This window comes from Mercenaria mercenaria, unplaced genomic scaffold (genome assembly GCF_021730395.1).
Source record: "Mercenaria mercenaria strain notata unplaced genomic scaffold, MADL_Memer_1 contig_4217, whole genome shotgun sequence".
NCBI classification, from domain to species: domain Eukaryota; kingdom Metazoa; phylum Mollusca; class Bivalvia; order Venerida; family Veneridae; genus Mercenaria; species Mercenaria mercenaria.
In genome coordinates this window covers 21709-41868 of record NW_026462430.1, presented here as the reverse complement: position 1 = coordinate 41868, position 20160 = coordinate 21709, and the positions used below count along the sequence as shown (strand labels likewise).

Below are 20160 nucleotides of genomic sequence, written 5' to 3'. Positions count from 1 at the left end.
GTTGTGGCTTCGATCCATGGCCCCGCCAAACCAAAGACTTGCAAAATTGTTCCAGAAGCTCCTTTGGTAACAGCCCAATCTGGCTTCTCTTCTCCTATACATTTGCAGCGACAGTTTCCATCAGGAATATGCTGTCGAAAGTGATTGATATCAGTTGTAGGACTTGCTCCACAATCCACCTTAAGAAAATAAATATAAACTGACATTCCAAGCAATTATTTTTGGATACGGCAGTTGTGGATTTAGTCAGGGTGGGAGTAAAGAATAATAATGACTTTGTTGATAACGTTGCTGCCACATATTTGTTACGAACATATATATATGCCATAGTTTCAATTATTTGGTTCAATTATTCAAAACAGATAAAATCCTTATGGGACTTAAAATCTTCTCTAGAAAAGATTACATGCATTAAATTATAATGAGGTGATGCCGTGTTTTATATTGTATGCTCCTTAGATATCAAGTGATTAACTTGCGAGGTATTATAGTATTCCTTTTACTAATATAGATCATTGGTTGTCTAGTTTTTAAAAAGCGGTACATGAGTACTTTATCGTTAAGACCTTGATAGTTGACATATCATGATAAGTACTAGTAAATTGTAAACTATTAATTTCCTTGCAACTTTGATTAAGTATTATACTTACCTGCCATCAGTTTTACATTTTTACTTTATTTTCATCATCATTTTCCGGTCAAACTAATTGTAATATACAAACTACTAGTATAGACGGTTCCAGAAGAATAATAATTTTAGATATCTACTATCGCGTATTTCTTTGGATTATTCAGCTAGTAGAAAGAGAACAAGGCAAAAGTTGAGATTTAAGACGTTAAACGGTACGGTCGCTGGGCGAAAACTTGCAAAACTTCGATGGCACATGACAAAAACACGCTGATTAGCGGGAGCAAAGGACCAAAAGTCGTGATTTAGGAGATATTATGGTGGGGGTCAAGGAGCGAAAAGATGCTAATAAGGACTCTTGTTTGGTTGCTAATTATCGTATTTTCGCAGTTCCGCCCTCATATGACTTAATTGTGTGGACGCATTGGTCGAGAGGGCTTATACGCTTTCCTAGGGAGGTGAAGGCCCCTGGTTAGTATCCTGGCTACTCCCATTGCGGTGTGTCCTTGGGCAAGGCACTTTATCACGATTGTCTCAGTCGACCCAGCTGTAAATGGGTACCAGCAAAATGCTTGCGGTAATATGTAAATGTTTTTAACTGTTCTTAAAATAGGGTCGTTCAAAAGCTCTATAGAGCTTACGTTAATTGTTTAACAAAGCGACGGTAAATAAAATTTACCTTTACCTTTAATTGTTAAGGTTTCACTAGGCGGGGTCAAGGGATGAACACACGAGATTTAAGATGATGGAAAGGCAAGAGTGTATATCGAATGTCGAAATTTATGGCTCTAAACGGCAGGGGCCAAACTCCACCATTTAAACTTCTTAAATCTCATAATTTTACTTGGCGGGGTCGCAAGCTCCCGAGTTGAAACGGTGAAACGGCACAAATTAGCCACCATACATGTAAGATCTCCTTTTTCAAGGATAGATTCCGAGTTAGATAATGTATTTGTGTATGGACATAACCTAGCTCAAGTCTTGTACACAAAGACCAAAATATTCACTACTTTAGGCGAAGTCTCAAAAATGCATCTTTAAATGTTTGGAAAAAACTACAAGGTGTATACATAAAACATTGCTATGTTCGAAAACCGCTCGACATTTTTGTCGTCAAGGATTAAATGGAAATATAAAAAAACTACCTGGATCGAGGCTAAATATAATATTCGACGTGAGCCTGTCTTAGAAAAAGTCACATTGGATAGCCACTTTGGGTATAATACGCACGGAAGGGAAAGTTAGTTCGTTTGCCATTGAAATTGCAACATTTAGGTGGAAATAGTCATAAAAAGATATAAAAAGCATCACACGGCGTCCTGTTTAGAGCTTGTTAAGGACTCTCAGCAAGTTTATATCTCAATTTTTATACGTCACAACTACATTCAACTTCACGCATGCCTTCTAATGGTAATAGCTCTTGCTATCATTTTGTTTTAAAAACAAAGAAAAATATCAAGCCATTTTTCAACAACATTCTAATTGCGATTACCAGTGAGATAGTATCTCAGTAACTATACATGACAACTGAATGAACTTCACACGTTTCTCTGCCATGATCATGTTATTTGGATGGCATGTGTTACATGACACTTAATCTTATTTTGATGAAATTATGCCTCTTTATATACGTAGCCATATTTGCAACAAATATCTATTTATGATAATCAAAGCGTTAGTTTCTGAGAAACTACAAATCACAACTGAATGCCTTCGCCATGAAATACTAACAAATCACCGATCCCCAGAGAGTTATTTTAAACTTATCGTTGCAGTATTGATACAATTATCTCCCTTTTTATAAAAGGAAATGAGACATATTTTAATACAATTAGAAAGCAAGCTTCTATTTCCTTTGCATTTCGAGATTAGTCTATCTAAATTTCGAGGGAGTAAGGCTAATGTTCGAGAAAGTATTCTTAGTATTATAATTTCGATTTAATATGTAACATCCACCTGACACTAATGCTCTTCCGTACTTAAAGGCATGAAAACATTTACATTTACCAACAAAATTGGTTGCACATCAGTTTGGCGCTTTGGCAGTTTTTGGTTTATTTTATTTCATTTTATTTTTTATTTATTTATTTATTTATTTTAATTTGAGCTATTCTTTGATATTGCCACTTACTTTCCTGCCCCCCCCCCCCCCACCCCTCCCCTTTTTTTATTCTTTGTATTTAAATCAAACTAAAGGCAAAGCTATTGGCACAAAAGTTGCACCTACATATGTCACTTTGGTCCTTGGTTTTTTGGAAGAACAATTATATGAAAAAGTGAAACAATTAATGGATGAACAATTTGCTTATCATATCTTGGAACAGTTGAAAAGATACTTGGGTGATTGTTTTATAATTTTGGAAACTATAATTTGATGATTTTGAACTATTTGAAAAAAATGCTGAATTCACTTCATAAAGATATATGTTTTAAAAGGCAACAGAGTGCCGGTAGTCTGCCTTTTCTAGATATTTTAGTTATAAAAGAAGAAACTGTAATTTCCACAGATAATTACTTTAAAGTTAATGATTCTAAACAGTTTTTAAATTTCAAGTCTTGTCACCCTAAACATACTAAAACTAATATTTCTTTTTCTTTAGCTCGTAGACTGTGTACTATTATTTCGGACAAAAATATACTTAACACAAGATTAATAGAATTAGCTTCTAATTTGATTTAAAAAAATACCCAGTACATGCTATTAAAACAGGAATTATTAAAGCTATACAAATACCCAAAAGGACTTTATTAACAGTAAAGGAAAATAAAGAAGAAAAAATCACAACAAATATTTCTACATTTAATCCTGAAAATAGAGAATTCTTTGAAATTTTAAAAAATAACATGGAAATTTTCAATTCTGATTTCACTATGAAAAAAGATTTAGATAATACCAAATAAATGTGCAAAAGACAATTACCTAAAAAACTTAAACGTATTCTAGCTTAATCAGAATTCAATGAACATTTTCCCCCACCTTCAGTTAAAAAATGTAATTAGTCACGCTTTGGGTTATATAAACACATTATAGGAGGTTCTACTTTAAAATTACATAATAAAATATTTCATATAAAAGAAAACGTGGATTGTACTGTCCAAAATGTTTTGTGTGTTTTGATTTGCAATGGAAGCAAAGAGTTTCATATTGGACAAACAGGTGATAAATTAAGAAACAAAAGGACAGTTCATGATCAGCAAATAAGAGACCCATCAACAAGACAATTGCCTGTTAGTGAACATTTAGATCTATGCTCTACAATGGACCCATAATATTTCATTTTTCCTTTTTATATATTTCATAATAATAATGATTCAGCTAGGTTATATAAGGAACGTTACTTTTTTGATATTTTCAAACCAAAACTAAACAAATATTGATGACGTGATAATATACAAAATATAAAGGTTGTGTACACATTTTTTATATGTCTGCCCTGATGATTATTATATGAAACCGGTAGGTAGAAATATAATATATTTAAAATATATATATTTGTCTACCTACCGGTTTCATATTATAATCATTATATTATCACGTAGGTAGAAATACAGATAGAGGAAACCCATTGGATGTTTTACTTTTATACACACACACATATATATAAATATATATATATATATATAGAGAGAGAGAGAGAGAGAGAGAGAGAGACTTAAAATAGGTAAGTTGTTGGGTCTGCAATAAGATTCATTCCGTAGCTGTTGGGTCGAATGGTGGCTTATTGAGTCATTTTCGGTCAATTGTTGGGTCTTCAAAAGACAAAAGAAAGACAATATATATATAAAGTCAGTAAAATCCTTGTGCAGGTATAAAATAAATAAAAGTTCAATTTGCAAGGAATTAGCAGCAGTAGACTTCCGTGTTGTTTTGTTTTTTTTCAATTATTTTAATTCTTCACTGCAAGCGCTTTCAATTGTACATATATCTTCATGCAGTTTACATTTTGAAATAATACAATGACGTCACATCATAACAAAAATTACGGGAAACGTCGTAAACAGACGTTGCGGCAAACTTCAAGAAAAATGTAAAATATACCCTGTGTACATGCACACAAAACTTGGCAGACCATTTAAGAAAGGGACTTAATAACTGTTGTTAAAACATATTTATGCTCGATAAATAAGTTAAGAAATAATATCAAGATGATTACTTAAAAAGTAATAATAGCTTAAAAATCAATTATGGATACTGTAAAAAGAAAGAAGTATTCAAATTACCCACTTGTTCTTTATTACAAAAGTGGTATATAGCTAACTTCAGAAATAGCATCAAAAATTAAAGAGGAGATTCTAGTAACACTGCACTTATGTGCTTCATTGTGTCTGAAAGGGCGGATGGACCGTAATTAAACTTAAAAAAGTTACACTGCACATATACAATAAAATTTAATGAGCTCGCCATGCACGCGGGCCTGAACAATTATAGACAAACGCTATTAAGTTCCGGTTTCAAAATATTTCTCTGAAACTGTCGCGATATTTTCCACCATATCAAATTTCGATTTCGAAAGAATGTGGTTTAAGCTTTTAGGATGCCTTTTACTATTTATTATTCTTTTCTGTTGTAAAACACTTTTCATCCTGTCACTGTTCTGTAGCATTGCTTTGCATGTTTGTATTGCCGGTGACATGTTCTTATTACGTGGGTTAAAAGTTGTTACAAATGGAATGACATAATAATCCGATGTTTGATTTTCGCGACCATTCGTTGCTATAGGTCCTTTTAATTTCCCCTTTGATATTCCTTGCTTAATAATTTCTTCCGGATAGTTTTGTTTCAATAATTGTAACTTTAATTCTGAAAGTCGTGTTTCTTGTAACTGTTTATCTTTCACTATAATGACTATTCTTGAAGCTAAGTTAAACGCTAAGCTAAGCTAAGCTAGAAGCTAAGTCTATATTAACCTTAGTATGTTTAAGGTGGCAGGAATCTATAAAGTTTAAGTAGTTATGTGTGTCAGTAGATTTACAGTACAAGTCTGTCGTTATACTATTTCCAGATTTTTTAACAAAAATATCTAAAAGCGGCATGATTTCATCATTCTCGCTGCATGTGAACTGTATACTTGGATGTAACTTGTTAAGTTCTTGTAAGAATTCTAATGCGTTAATTTTCTTGTTCAGAATTAAGAAACAATCATCCAGAAATAGCTTCCAGTTAAGGCGTAAGTAACTGGAAATTTCAGAACTGTATCTATGTTTTATATTGTTGTAAAGTGTTCTTCTAAGTATCCAAGTACTAATGTTGCGTAAGTTGGAGCGACCTTCGTACCCATTGCTGTGCCCTTTTTCTGGACGTTGAATTTACCATCAGAATAAAAAACGTTGTTCTGTAGTACAATCGGAAGAGATTTAAGAATGAAAGCTATTTTAAAACGTGTCTCTACTTTTCCTGGTATTTTTCTATCCAAAAACGAACCGCTTCCAATCCAAGGTCATGTGAGATATTTGTGTATAAGCTTATTACATCAAAGGTTACGAGTGTTGAAATCTCTTCGACCTGTTCTGGTAAATAGTTAAGAATGTCTAAGTCGTCCTTGGTGAAACTGGGGACCTCTTTACAAAATGGTTTTAGCATAATATCAAGAAAATGGCCGAGTCTTTGGGTAACACTGTTAGGTCCACTGACTATTGGTCTGAAATGAACGTCATCTGGGATTGGGACTTTTATGTCTTCTGAGTTTTGTTTCTTCAGTTCATCTGCTATTATCTTACTTTTATTTATCTTTGGAAAGCCGTAGAAATAACTAGTTGTGTATTCAAAATTTAATAAATAGTCTTTTTCATCTTTAATTAGGCCTTTGCCATACTTATTAATAGTATCGTGTATTAACCGTTGCGTTCTGGAATCTGCATGTTCATCTATGCTTTCGTAATAACTAGTGTCACTCAACATTTCTAAAACTACGTCTCTGTAATATTTCTTATCCATACATACCACGGTTCCGCCTTTATCTGCTTCTTTGATAATTATTGATTTGTTATCTAGTAGTGTTTTTAATGCAGTTTTCCTGTTTTTAGATAAATTACCTTTAATTGAAGCATTGGTATCTGTGGGGTATTCATTCAACGATTGAATTACTTCTTCTAATACCTTGTCTTTGCTTTTAGGAGGATTCCATCCAGTTTTATTACTGACTAGAGGCATATCTTCTGTTGTCTGTGCTTCCTCGTCTTTGTGAAATAATTCACTCAATCTTAATTTTCGACATAATTCTTTGATATCAGTCTGAAGTACTATTTTATTTCCATTGGAGGTTGGCGTCAACTTAAGACCCTTAGTTAATAAATTAACTTCATTATTACTTAAATCTATCGTCGAAAGATTAATTACCTTAGGGTTAACTTGATTGTCTGTTCGATTTATCCGAGTATTTTCCTGTATGTTTCGTCGTTGTTTTCTGTGTTTTTGTTCCCGCCACCATCTTTGTCGAATGGAAATTGTTTTAAAAAAGACTTCCTTACGTTTTTTCAAAAGTGTGTGATTCCTTGTCTTCTAACGGGTCTGCTTTGTATATATGGGTTATCAATAGGCGGATTTTTATCCCTTCTATGTTGTCTTCTGTTATAATTCATACTGTGTTGCTTATTCATTCTTCTTTGGGGATTGTTATTTACACTTCTCCCTGGTACATTTTCTCTGTTCGTATTTACGGACAGGTCTGTAACTTCAGATCTATGATGTTCGTTTTGTGGTGAGCTATTAGACATTCTTGCACTATTCTCCACTCTCTGTCTTGGTTTTTGAACTCTGTTAGATGGGGTTGTTATATTGCTCTTGACGAATACTTCAGAGCCGAAATTATTCTCGTATTTGTTAAGCCAGTTCAATTTCCCTGGCCATATAGTCTTAGACTTTTCTTCTTGTTTTTGGCATTCATCAAACCACATCCTTCTCAAGTTCTCATATATTTCACCAGTAGCTTTTCTTTGGAAGATAGCAATCATTTCTGTATCTATTTGTTTGAATTTATTTTCTTGTTGGTGTGATTTATTATACAATACCTTGATGTCAGCCTCAAACGCTCTGAGGGCAGTTTCTTTTTTGATTTCTTTATCCTCTTCATGCTCTCCTGTGATTATTTTTGGACGGTATTTTCTGGGAATTACTGGGCATTACTTTTTCAACCAACCATCATATATCATTGCTGTGTTTTTAAATTTTATAGAGTTCCAATAAACCTGTTTCCTTTCATTCACAGACTTTTTCCATATTTTGATGATGAACTTTCTTAATTTCCAGGATTTTGTTGTTACAAAACGTTTCATTTGTTTTAGAGCCTTCAGGTTCACATACCTGGGGTGGATCAGATACTTCAGAGACTTCACTGTCCATATCGTCGGATAGTTGTGACAAGTGTCTCTCTACATGATGGCACACATTAAGTAGTTCTCTGTTCCCATCTTTAGTTATTTCGACAAGTTCTTTTAAGGTAGTAGAGGCGTAATAGTGTACCTCCTTTTTGAAGAGTATTCAATTCCTGCCATAAACCCACTTTTGCTGCAATACTCAGGGGGGCGTAGGTTTAAGCCCTGCTGGGACCAATTTTTTTTTCTTATTTTCGATTTTTTTTCTAGTAAGATTTTACTTCTTTCAAGACTTATGATTGATTTATTGTACAAAAATGGAAAAAAAAATAATTTGATCAGCAATTTCTTGCTGTTCAAAGTGAATTTACTACTTAAACAGAAGGGGTAGAGTTACACACCAGTAAAATATTGAGTTACATGCGGTAAAATTTCTCATTTTTGCTTTCACTCTTTAGATTACATACCGCGGAAGAAAGTTAGGTAGGTTTTACATCTGCCCCAAGGTTATTTTTGAATGAAGTAAGCAAAATTCAAAACAGAAACATAGGATTCGACCTTATTTTTTCAACGTTGAAGTTAGAATTTTGTATCATTAAATCCGTTTACTTGAGGAACCCTCGATAAAATGATATTCACATTTTTATTTTTTGTTTTATAATTGTTTACCAATGGTTTGATGATTCTTTTATTAAAATTAATGGGAATATGAGTTCTCTGCAAACGTTTTATAGAGAGGCCACCACTTTGAAATTTGTCTCCACTTGAGCTAGAGGGGATACCATAAGTTATACAAAATTTAGAAAAAAATGGTATGGTAAAAGTTGTTAAAAAGTTGAAAAAAAAGTGCGAAACACAGTCATCTTTAAGAATACATGTCGAGCGGACATTTAAAAGAGCAGCGCGAGATATTTTCATTAATTTTGAATATATGTAGAATAAGTGCGACTCCCCTATTCTTAACAAGTTACCCTGTCTTTACACGTTAAAGTGCAGTAAGGATGTACCATCAGAACACAATTCTGTCTGGTTCCTTCAGTCCCTTACACTTTATTAGATGTAAATATTATCATGTAATAACAATCGATACGGGTCCATATTCCTCATTTCCTTGAAAATGAAATATCTAGACCTATCAACATAAAAAGGGTCTGCTTTGTACTCCGCCTCATCTCGGTGAAAATTTGAGAAACATAAAAAAATGAATTTTTCTAACATCGATATGATTAACCCAGACTGGATTTAGAGCTATAAATTAAAAATGGATGAGGAGATCTACAAATCTTTTGAAAATATAAAATTAATTTTGTTTGTCAAATATTCAATAACTATGTAAAGATTTCTCAAATCTAAAGTTTGCTGTTCATACCCATTCAGCCTTGTCATGTTTTATGTTTACATTACACTTTATCAGTATGCTGCATAGATATGTAAAGTAGTCAGACTATTTTTAAGTTTTAGTGTAAGATTGGAAAGGAGCGTGTCAACATTCTCGATTCAAATTAATTCAAAAAGGACAAAATCGTACTTTTCTAGATGTTTTTGTCTATAATTTTTAGGAATCATATGGCGACTTTGAGTCAAACATGCGTGAGAATACAATAATATATAGAACGTCACTGCAGTTTAGTATCAAGAGTGGAAACAATAATGGCATGTTGAAAGTAAAGTAACTTTGAAAAAGTGATATTTAATGAAAGGGAGAGGAAAAATAAGTCTCGAACATTTCAGCTCCGACTAAAACTGATTTGTTGTCAATTTTGTCTACGTTGGACCACAGCATTTCCAAAACGTTCACCAACAGCGCGTGCTCGCGTGCTCACGAGAGACATCTTGTTTGTACACATTTTTCCTGTTCGTGCAATGCAAAATCGGAAAAATATACAAGCATGTATATCTATTCATGTTTTGTAGCACATATTCCACAGTCACAACCCCGCTAAACCGAAACCTCCTCTATACCGGATTTCAACAGATACCTTTCATACAGTCTTCTTGCCGAAAGTTCTTTCCAAAATATATGGTTTCTTATAGCGCTAGTAATTTTCAGGTTCCATTCCAGTTCCGAAATCCTATGAAAAATATTGTTCAAAACCTTCTTATTTTTCTTGCCGGAATTTCTTTCCAAACCATTTTGTTTTTAGAAAACGCAACCACTTTTCGAGCTTTGTCATTTCACATACATGTAAGTAGCTTTTTGCCGAATTTCTGGTATGCGAGGGCCCTGATATGGAAATCCTGGAACGAAGCTATATTCGGAAATAAACGCTCAAAACACTTTTCATGGAAATTCAATCTATTGAATGACCGCCCACTGACCTACGTATCTTTTAACTTTAACGACACCTGCACATATTTTATATTGCCGTCAGATTATGCTACTACAATGAATTGTACATCGAAACAACAAATAAGCCGCGACATGTGAAAACCATAATATTGGCTTCGAGACCATCACGGATCCAAACTAGCCTGCGCATCTGCGCAGTCTGGTCAAGATCCATCCATTCGCTTTCAAAGCCTATTGCAATTATAGAAACCGTTAGCGAACAGCATGGATCCTGACCAGACTGCACGGTACGGATTCCGTATCATAGTGGTAGAGCGTCCGCTTCGAGTGTGGGAGGCGGTGGCATTGATCCCTGATCACGTCAAAGTAAATACTTGCTAAAATTAATGGTAAAAGTAGCTCCTTTACTAGGAGTCCAGCATTTCAAAAAAATCTGGCTTCACTCACACCATACACTTGCAGTCACAGTTTCCATCAGAAATAAGGTGCCGAACGTAACTATATATATAACACACCCTATTACCTGATGTCCACCACGCCGAGGGATGCGGCTGCCACAGAGGTAGGAAATCAATAACGGTGAATAGTGGTGTTAGTTTTTTGAGCTGTATTTTTTCATTTCGACTTTCCATGAAGATATTCTGGTGCAGGCATATGTGTAAATGCCTAAACATATTATATGATTAATCCTGGTCGCCAACTTTGCGAAATAAAGAAGTATTCAGCTGTTTAAATTGGACGTTTATTAAAATTGATGCGAAAATCATATTCAACGGCCCAATTCGAAGTGTTTACAAAATAATTTGATCGGGTTTACCTCACACGTCAAACGATCAATCATCTGGGGATAATCCTGGCAAGTTTCAAGTCTGTCCGTACGTCTACACCGACGTTATGACCCTCCAAAGGGACCCGGGTACAGTCACGTATGATAAACTTTACCGCAGAGGGCATTTTTAAATGATGCCCATTCCGCCGAGGAGTCAAAATATAGGATATCGTTTACGACAGAGGGAAATTTTGTGTAAAAATGTCTATTTTGGCTGTTTGTTTTGCTTTTGAGACCTGGGAGGTCATGGAATTATTTGCAGTATGCATTGTTTATACTTGTGTTTAATAATGGGCGATTTTCAATGGCGAACACTGCTGTAACACGGTGGTAATCAGTCTAGATTGAACTTCTATCTATCTCCGACGTTGTTTTGCTACTATACGTCTTCGTTTTGTAAACTCAATTTTGTTTCAATTTCTTTTATCATGAAATATACAGAAATAATGATACCGTAAGTCCTGATGGTATCGGTACTTGCGTTCTTGCTGGATTCAGTGTTGAATTTACGGTTTATATTAAATGATAAATCGTTTTGCAATCAGTCTAGATTGTATATATATATATATATATATATATATATATATATATATATCCCTACATTGCATACAATCTGATACTGTACATGTATAGAGTTGTTTTGCCACTGAAAGTCTTCGTTTTGTAAAATAATTTTTGTTTCTTTTTTATCATAATATACAGACATTTGCTGCCAGCAATGAAATCCTAACTCCTGGTACTTGCGTTCTTGCTGGATTCAGTGTTGAATATAGGTTGATATTAAATATCAAATTGTTTTGCATTATCAAGCTTTCATACTAAGAGGCTACTGATAGTAACATAGTTCTACATAAAAGATCCGTTAGGCTAGAAAATTTAAATATATGTGTTGTCAGTGGCATAAGTCAAGTGATCGGTTCTAAATAAAGCTGCTATTCGTTTACAGAAATGTTCTAAACAATTTATTTTGTATTCAATTTCAGAACCAAAGATGAAGGCATACACGTGTTATTACTGTAACAATGATTTTGAAGTAAACACTGGAGTGATTGACCATTTAATTAATTGTCATGTCAAGAGAGATCTATCAAAATGCAATGGAAATAACTAAACCATCTGTTATTACCGAGTTACTATCTGAAATGAAGATTTCATTCTGATCGATCTCTCTTGTAAACTTTAAAGATGTATTCAATTTTGATATTTTGCCCTGTAACTTCGATACATGCCCACACGCTGGTCACTAGAAATGAATATTTCACCTTCATTTGGAATCACGTCGGTATATGTTTTCTGTCCTATATCCAGCATTCCAAATGGTTTCATCTTATTCCAGTTCCATGTACTTAAATGGTCAATCACTCTAGCGTAAGCTGCAAATCAGTGTCTTAGCTTTTTTTTAAACAATTCTCATGCATTTCAAATATATATGCTTAAATATACTACTCGACAAACTGTGTTTAACTATATGATCTGATGTGTATTTAAATGAAAGCTGTATATAATAAATGCAAAAAAGATTTAATACCTAATATTAACCGTAACTTCAACACAGAATCCTGCAAGAACGCAAGTATCAGGACTTAAGATATCATTATTTCTGTATATTTCATCATAAAAAAATTGAAACAAAATGAATTTACAAAATGAACATTTACAGTCAGCAGCAGAACCAATCTATACATGTAGCAGATAGTATGCAATGTCGGAGATAGAAATACAATCTAGACTGATTAACACTGTGTTACAGCGGTGTTCGCCATTGAAAATCGCCCATTATTAAACATAAGTATATGAACAATGCATACTGCAAATGATTCCATGACCTCCCAAGACTTAAAAGCGAAACAATCAGCCAAAATAGAGGTTTTTACACCAAATTCCCCTCTGTCGTAAACGGTATCCTATATTTTGACTCCTCGGTGGGATTGGCATCATTTAAAAATGCCCTCTGCGGTAAAGTTTATCATACGTGACTATACCCGGGTCCCTTTGGAGGGTCATAACGTCGGTGTAGACGTACGGACAGACTTGAAACTTGCCAGGATTATCCCCAGATGATTGGTCGTTTGACTTATGAGGTAAATTCGATCAAAATATTTTGTAAACACTTCGAATTGGGCCGTTGAATATGATTTTCGCATCAATTTTAATAAACGTCCAATTTAAACTGCTGAATACTTCTTTATTTCGCAAAGTTGGCGACCAGGATTAATTATATAATATGTTAAGGCATTTACACGTATGCTTGCACCAGAATATTTTCATGGAAAGTCGAAATGAAAAAATACAGCTCAAAAGACTAACACCACTACTCATCGTTATTGATTTCTGACCTCTGTGGCAGCCGCATCCCTCGGCGTGGTGGACATCAGGTAATAGGGTGTGTATAATGTCAGTTGTAGGACTTGCTTTACAATCTACCTTTAGAAATTTAGGATTTAGTCAATGTTGCATTAAAAACTAATAACGACTGTGTTTGTAACGTGCCTGCAAAATGTTTGATGCGAATATAAAAACATAAATGTTTTTTAAGAAGTTTTGATTATCTGGTTCAATTACTAAGAACGATTTTTCAATCATTTTATAACCTATCTTAATAGGGAATCGATCTTACCGATTTTCGTCGCGAAGTGACTACACTGATATAATTTGTGATACAAACATTCAATACTGAGTAGTATTTTTAAACGGCGACATTTTGAAACATTTTTATTTTTAGAGTGAGAGGGATACACGTTAGCACTGTTACACTGGCGCCGACACTTTGAAAATTTGAGGAAACAAAAACATTCTCCAACGAGTTCTTCAGCTCGGGGAATGAGAGAATAGATTCACCTTTGTGTCGCTTTTCAGATCGTATTTTAATTCCTTTCCGGTACTTTAGTTTCTTTGAACTTCTCTGTTACTAAGCCTATATTGAATTTTTAAAATTAAGAAATCTGTGATTTTACTTGCAGGCATGACTGATTAATGGAATTATTTTACTTTTATATAGAATGTGGACGGCACTCCAGTACTGTGCATGGTTGGATCTGTTGACATTTTTAGAAACGTGAGTAACTAACTTCCCATTGTATTATAATAATGTAAACAAACACCCCACCCATAAAAGCATAGAAATTCCTTATTTTTTACATTTTTGTTTATTCATCAATTTGAAATGGGCCTTTTAGATTATTTTTTCTTAACGCTCGTTGCATGTATCACATGATATACACAGTAATTAAGTTGAGCTTATGATTCTGCCGATAAGCTGTGCTCGGCCTAAATATAGGGAATCGGATCGGCTTATAGAAAAAAATATAGATTATAAACAGGCTAGTAACATTGCCCGATCGGGCTTTCGACATAAAAACTAACATTTTTTGAAAAATAGTAAAGATATTTCTTTCAAACTTGGTTCATCTGTTCTTGACACAAATAAATATATATGAAAATAAAAATAACTTGGTTGCCTTCAGTTTTGGTAGAATTATTTCCCCTTTTCAGATTTTTATGACGCATAATTTTTGAAGTCCAAAAAAGTTACGTGTTAATGCATTACATTATGCTATTGGCATTTGTTTCGTATATTCCACACTCATTTGACACCGTGCAAATTGTCAGCAGTCGGGATAGCGTTGATAAGCGCAACTTGGCGCAGACATGCAATTCGGCTCGATCTTTCTTTGGAATATATGTAATACTGTTTACATGTCGTACTGATACAACCACATTTTAAAACAAATTTGTATTGATACGTCCACATTTTAAGATAAAGTCATATCTGATCCCTAACAAGTTCGTAATTACAAAAATACAGCCTTTATCTGGAGTTCTGAAGCATGCTCGATTAGTTGATCAGAATTATGTCTGTAAAATTATGAAGGAATTGAATTCAAACTGTTCCATAAATGCAAGAATTTAAGAGTTAGTCAGAACCATAATCATGCAGAAGATGTAATTACTTTCCAGGGTTTTTTTTTTTGGCCGTTTTTATAGCCGTTATTTGGCTATATTCCCAATGCCAAAAAGTATGTTTTTTTCCCAAGATGAGTGCAAAAATTCCAAATCTACATTCTGAAAAAAATTTCATCAAAATTGCACAAATATTGACCAAATTATAGACAATTTTGTGGTGGAAGTATGTTAAATAGGTTGTACAATGTGAAACAAGTGTATGAGAAAGTGCTTAAATACATCTTTACTATATCCTATGGGACTAAATATTTCCCAATTTGGAACATTTATGCGTCAAAATTCCTAATTTTGGGGGTATAGGCTATGTTCCCAAATTAGCTAGAAAAAACCCTGCTTTCACAAATCACGGGGCTCAAATTTTGGACTCGCTAAATGCAAGTCAATTTCATGGAATGCAAGTTAAGATAAAAATTTCACACAGTTTATTTTGCAAATACAAATAATAGTCAAAATTGTTGCGGTTTTTGTTAATGTTTGTAGATTCGCTTTCATTTGAGGATAACAGAAAACACAACATCTTTTTTGGTTAGCCATTATTTGCCTTGCCGTAGTTTCAGCCAGTAGTTAAGTTACGCCATCAATGATGCATTCCGAATTACTTTGAAGGTCATTTTGAGTTATAACGCACAAAATTGTACGCCAAGGAAAACCGTGCAAACAATATTGATGTTCTACTATGATTTTTTAGGATATTCTAACATTCTTAATTGAAAGTCTAAATTTGCAAGTAGATTTCAGATTTAGCAACAAGAAAAAAAGCTACATGCTAAAATTTGCAGTACGTTGGTCAAAAAAGTTAAATTTGAGCTCTACAAATGCAAACTGAAGCCGCTCACATTACTTTTTGGTCCGATGCATTCAGTTCCTGTTCTCCTAGTCGAGCATGTCCCAAACAATAAATTATGATGAAGTATTTTGACGGTATGAGCTAGACCAGTTGTTTTATGGTTCAAAATTCAGCTTTAAGTTCAGGCATGTGAAATTGGTGTCAGGCTTGGAAAATTTTCTATCTGGTTGCCAGCATGGGTTAGTTCAAATCTGAATTTTGTACACTGCACACATACTCAAATACGTTTAAAGTTATACGTTTATGAATATCAGATACCAATAAACAATTGTAGCATTTTGTCAGCTCCTGTGTTCATACTAAACTGAGGAAGGCAGAACAGATTCTTCTAGCTGCTTTACCAGTCTGTTTTTGCCGTTTAATGATACCGAGCAAAGTGAAGGTCATAGCCCATGCAAAAACAGGGCCTTTGTAGAATATACTTTTTATCTTTGCCAAATATTTGCCATAACCTTTGCAGAACAGTTGCAGCACATGATTGCTGAATATATTCCGCAGACGAGTAGAAATGGAACGAAACGTGCAACTATTCCGCAAAGCTTTTGCAAATATACACAACGCACACAGAATGCAAATACTTCGCAAACAATTTACGATTCGCAGCTGAAACTTTGGCAAATAAATTGCAAACTGATCGCAAAGTGATAGCAAAGTAATCGCAAAGTGATAGCAAAGTAATCGCAACTTGCATGCAAATAATATGCAAAGTATTCGCAAATACGTAACAAACAGCATAAAATGCATTTCTGAGGTCCAAAGAAAAGGATTTTGTTTAATATCTGAAAAACAGATGTAAATTCACAAAACCATTAAAATTTTGCAGTTTAAATAAATATTAAAAGTCAATCATTCCAGTGATCATTCAGTAACAATAACTAAAATCATGTAATAATGTAAGTTTCAACAATTGCTTGAGTAAAAAGTGTTTTATATAACTATCATTGATTAACATTACCTTTCTACATGCTGCAATATTCTCTGGTTCTTGGAAGTCTATTGCTTAACAACATAGTATTGCATTATCCTTATTCAACAAAGTTTATATCCAGAAAAATAATTAGAATATTATATAAATAATCTTTTTAAAACACAAGTTTGCATCACCAAAATATTTCTACTAACTGATGTGTAAAACATTTCCTCACAATATTTTCAAAAATCCTGCCATTTGAATATAGACCAATCAGAAAACAGAATGGTTAATTACTTCCTGTACCTAAGTCTACCAGGAAAGCAAATTCATCTATGTTAACTATTTGCAAATGCTTTGTTTTCATTTCTGTACAAAGTGTTTATTTGCAATACCTTTGCTAACTAAATGAGCTAAGTGTTTGTTTGCAGATGCTTTGCTGTCTGCTAATTTAATAAAGTATTTATTTGCAAAACCTTTGCAGTCTGTAATTTATCTAAGTGTTTATTTGCAAACCCTTTGCTTCAGTGTGATACGTTTTGCAGACTGTTTGCGAAAATTGATGCAAATACTTTGCAATCACTAGGAATATAGTTTCTTAGAAAACAAATATATTTAAAATATATTCTGCAAATACATGACAAAGGGTTAAATGTGTATGGGAGATCACCAAGTCAAAAAGGTACCTGGAATTCACTGGGTTAAAGTAATGTTTGGCTGTTCTGGCTGGTCAGTCGTGTAAACAAACCTACTCATACAGTGACTTTTCTTTTTTCAAAACTGAAATTTTTAACCGCATGTACTTCGTTTCATTATACATTTTGACAAAATTTGCTACTGTTTATTTCCATAAAAAAAGTTTTATTTAACAAATTTCTCCCCGCCATGTCAATGATATAATTGGGTCATCTTATTGGCAGGGAAATTTGAAAAAACTGCGAAAAGGTGTAGCCCTTAGAACCTTTGAATTTCAAAACAGCTGGTTGTCCATGTTTTCTTAATTTGCTCACTTTTCACTATTTTCAGGCATCTTGGTCTATTATACAGAGTATTGTTGTACTGCTCCAAAGTGCTTGTTGACAGACTGAAACCACTTGCTTGCGGCTCATAAGGTATTTCTATCTTTCTGTTTCTTTATTATATAGTTGCAGCTGTGGGAAGCAGTTTCAATCATTCAAAAAGCATGATCAGATATACTGTATACAAATTAGTATTTGTGTGAACAGATTTTTGCGATTGAGTCAGTGCATAGAATCAAATACCAAGGAAATATGGCGTAAAAAAAAATTGTCTGTTTCCTGTATCCTGACCTACCATAAATTTTTGGCCCGACCCTAAATGGGCGGTCCGTCCGCCTTTGTCTTTGAGAACATTTTTTTCAACTTTTTGACAGAAAGTTGCAAAACTGCACTTTTTATGCTTTAAACATGGACATTGATGTTATAAATCAACTTACTGATGTTCTAGAGGCATAACCCCACTATTTGTATTCATTTTTTGACACAAAAATAATTTCCAAAAAGTCTCCCTAAAAATAATTTTAAAAAATCCAAAGAAAAAGTTTTTCCGACCTACCTACCCTAATTTTTTTAGCATTTTCCCGGAAAACAATTTTTTTTAGACCTTAGTAAAGACTCCATTTTATTTTCTTGATGATAAAGCATTTCTGGACAAAACCATAAAATATAATACATGCATGTATGCAAATTTAAACAATTATTAGCTCGATCACCTGTCACAGGGTGACAACATGAGTTGATGTCCGTCATGTGCCAACAATTTGTAAAAAATCTTCTTCAGAACCGCTGGGCAGGTTTACACCAAACTTCACAGAATGATCATGGGGTGGTCCTCTTTCAAAATTACCCGTAGAATTTAATTCCATATAGAACTCACCGAAAAGAAAAACTTTGAAAATGATTTCTTGTCAGAAATTGTTAGCCGGCAGGGCTTTTCATCCTTATATGAATGAGGCCTATATTCGGCCACTTCCCAATCAAAAAAATATTGCATTTTTTTCCATGCAAGGTACGTTTCCCAAAAATCACATCAACAAATGGTTTAATTTTATTTACATTTATGTTACCGGAGGAAGCGGTTCTCAATATTGTTTTTTTAGCTCACCTGTCAATAGTGAAAAGGGTGAGCTTTGTGATATCGCGGCGTCCGTCGTCCGTCCTTGCATCGGTAACTTTGCTTGTGACCACTCTATAGGTCACATTTTTCATGGGATCTTTATGAAAGTTGGTTGGGGTCTCTTTTTATCAATTTACAATATTTGATTTCTGTTTTACAGGTTCACTTCTTGAGAGCAGGCAGCTACAAAATGGAAGGTCAACAAATCCAGTATACTTAAAAAGCAAGAAAGAAACACCAGAAAATATAAAAAGACAGAAGAACAAGGGAACTTTAATAAAAAAACAAAACTTTTAAGGATAGGAATTCAGGATTTACTTAGAAACTAAATTTATTTTGAGAACAGCAGTGTTTGACTAAGCTCTGTTACTTTAAGAGATAATGTATTATCGCATTGGTTTTGTCATTGTTGAACCCGCTTGCAGAAGCGAAGACATAGTTGTCCAAATGTCTATTCGGTGTATGTGCGTGCGTGCGTCATTCCGGATTTATTTGTCCGGACCATAATTTGGACATGCATGGAGTAATCTTGTTTATATATGGTATGAATGTTAACCTCAGTGAGACGGAGTGTCATGCGCAAGCCCCAGGTTCCTATCTCAAAGGTCAAGATCACACTTACAGGTCAAAGGTCAAATTCAAAAATGACTTTGTCCGGAGCATTTCTTCTTCATGCATGGAGGGATTTTGATGTAACTTGGCACAATTGTTCACCATCATGAGACGGAGTGTCTTGCGGAAGAACCAGGTCCCTAGGTCTAAGGTCAAGGTCACACTTAGAGGTCAAAGGATACAAGAATGACAACTTTGTCTGGAGCATTTCTTCTTCATGCATGGAGGGACTTTGATGTAACTTGGCACAAATGTTCACCACCATGAGACGGAGTGTCTTGCGGAAGAACCAGGTCCCTAGGTCTAAGGTCAAGGTCACACTTAGAGGTCAAAAGTCAGATACAAGAATGACTTTGTCTGGAGCGTTTCATTTTGATGCATAGAGGGATTTTGATTTAACTTGGCACAATTGTTCATCATCATGCGACGGAGTGTCATGCATAAGGTCCTAGAATTACTTCCCTTTGTTGTTACTATAAATAGCTTACATTTGTAATTTTTTTATTACTGGTCGTAGGGAAAAATCAAGACCACTTTTCTGTAGTACAACATGCATGTTACATCCAATTTTCAGGTGTATTTTGACCTATCACTGCTGGTGCGGATTTTTGTGTGGACTTAAATTTTTTTTTAT

At 34.1% G+C, this 20160-nt stretch overlaps 1 protein-coding gene and 1 long non-coding RNA gene across 2 annotated transcripts in view; both read left to right on the top strand.

Moving 5' to 3' along the window:
- Nucleotides 1–20160, top strand: part of LOC128553701 (uncharacterized) — a 54473-nt gene that overhangs the window by 14215 nt on the left and 20098 nt on the right. The window lies entirely within an intron of this gene.
- Nucleotides 13812–19317, top strand: LOC128553702 (uncharacterized). Its single transcript, XR_008369415.1, has 3 exons — nt 13812–14113; nt 17805–17890; nt 19075–19317. It is a non-coding gene; the product is annotated as an uncharacterized LOC128553702 (long non-coding RNA).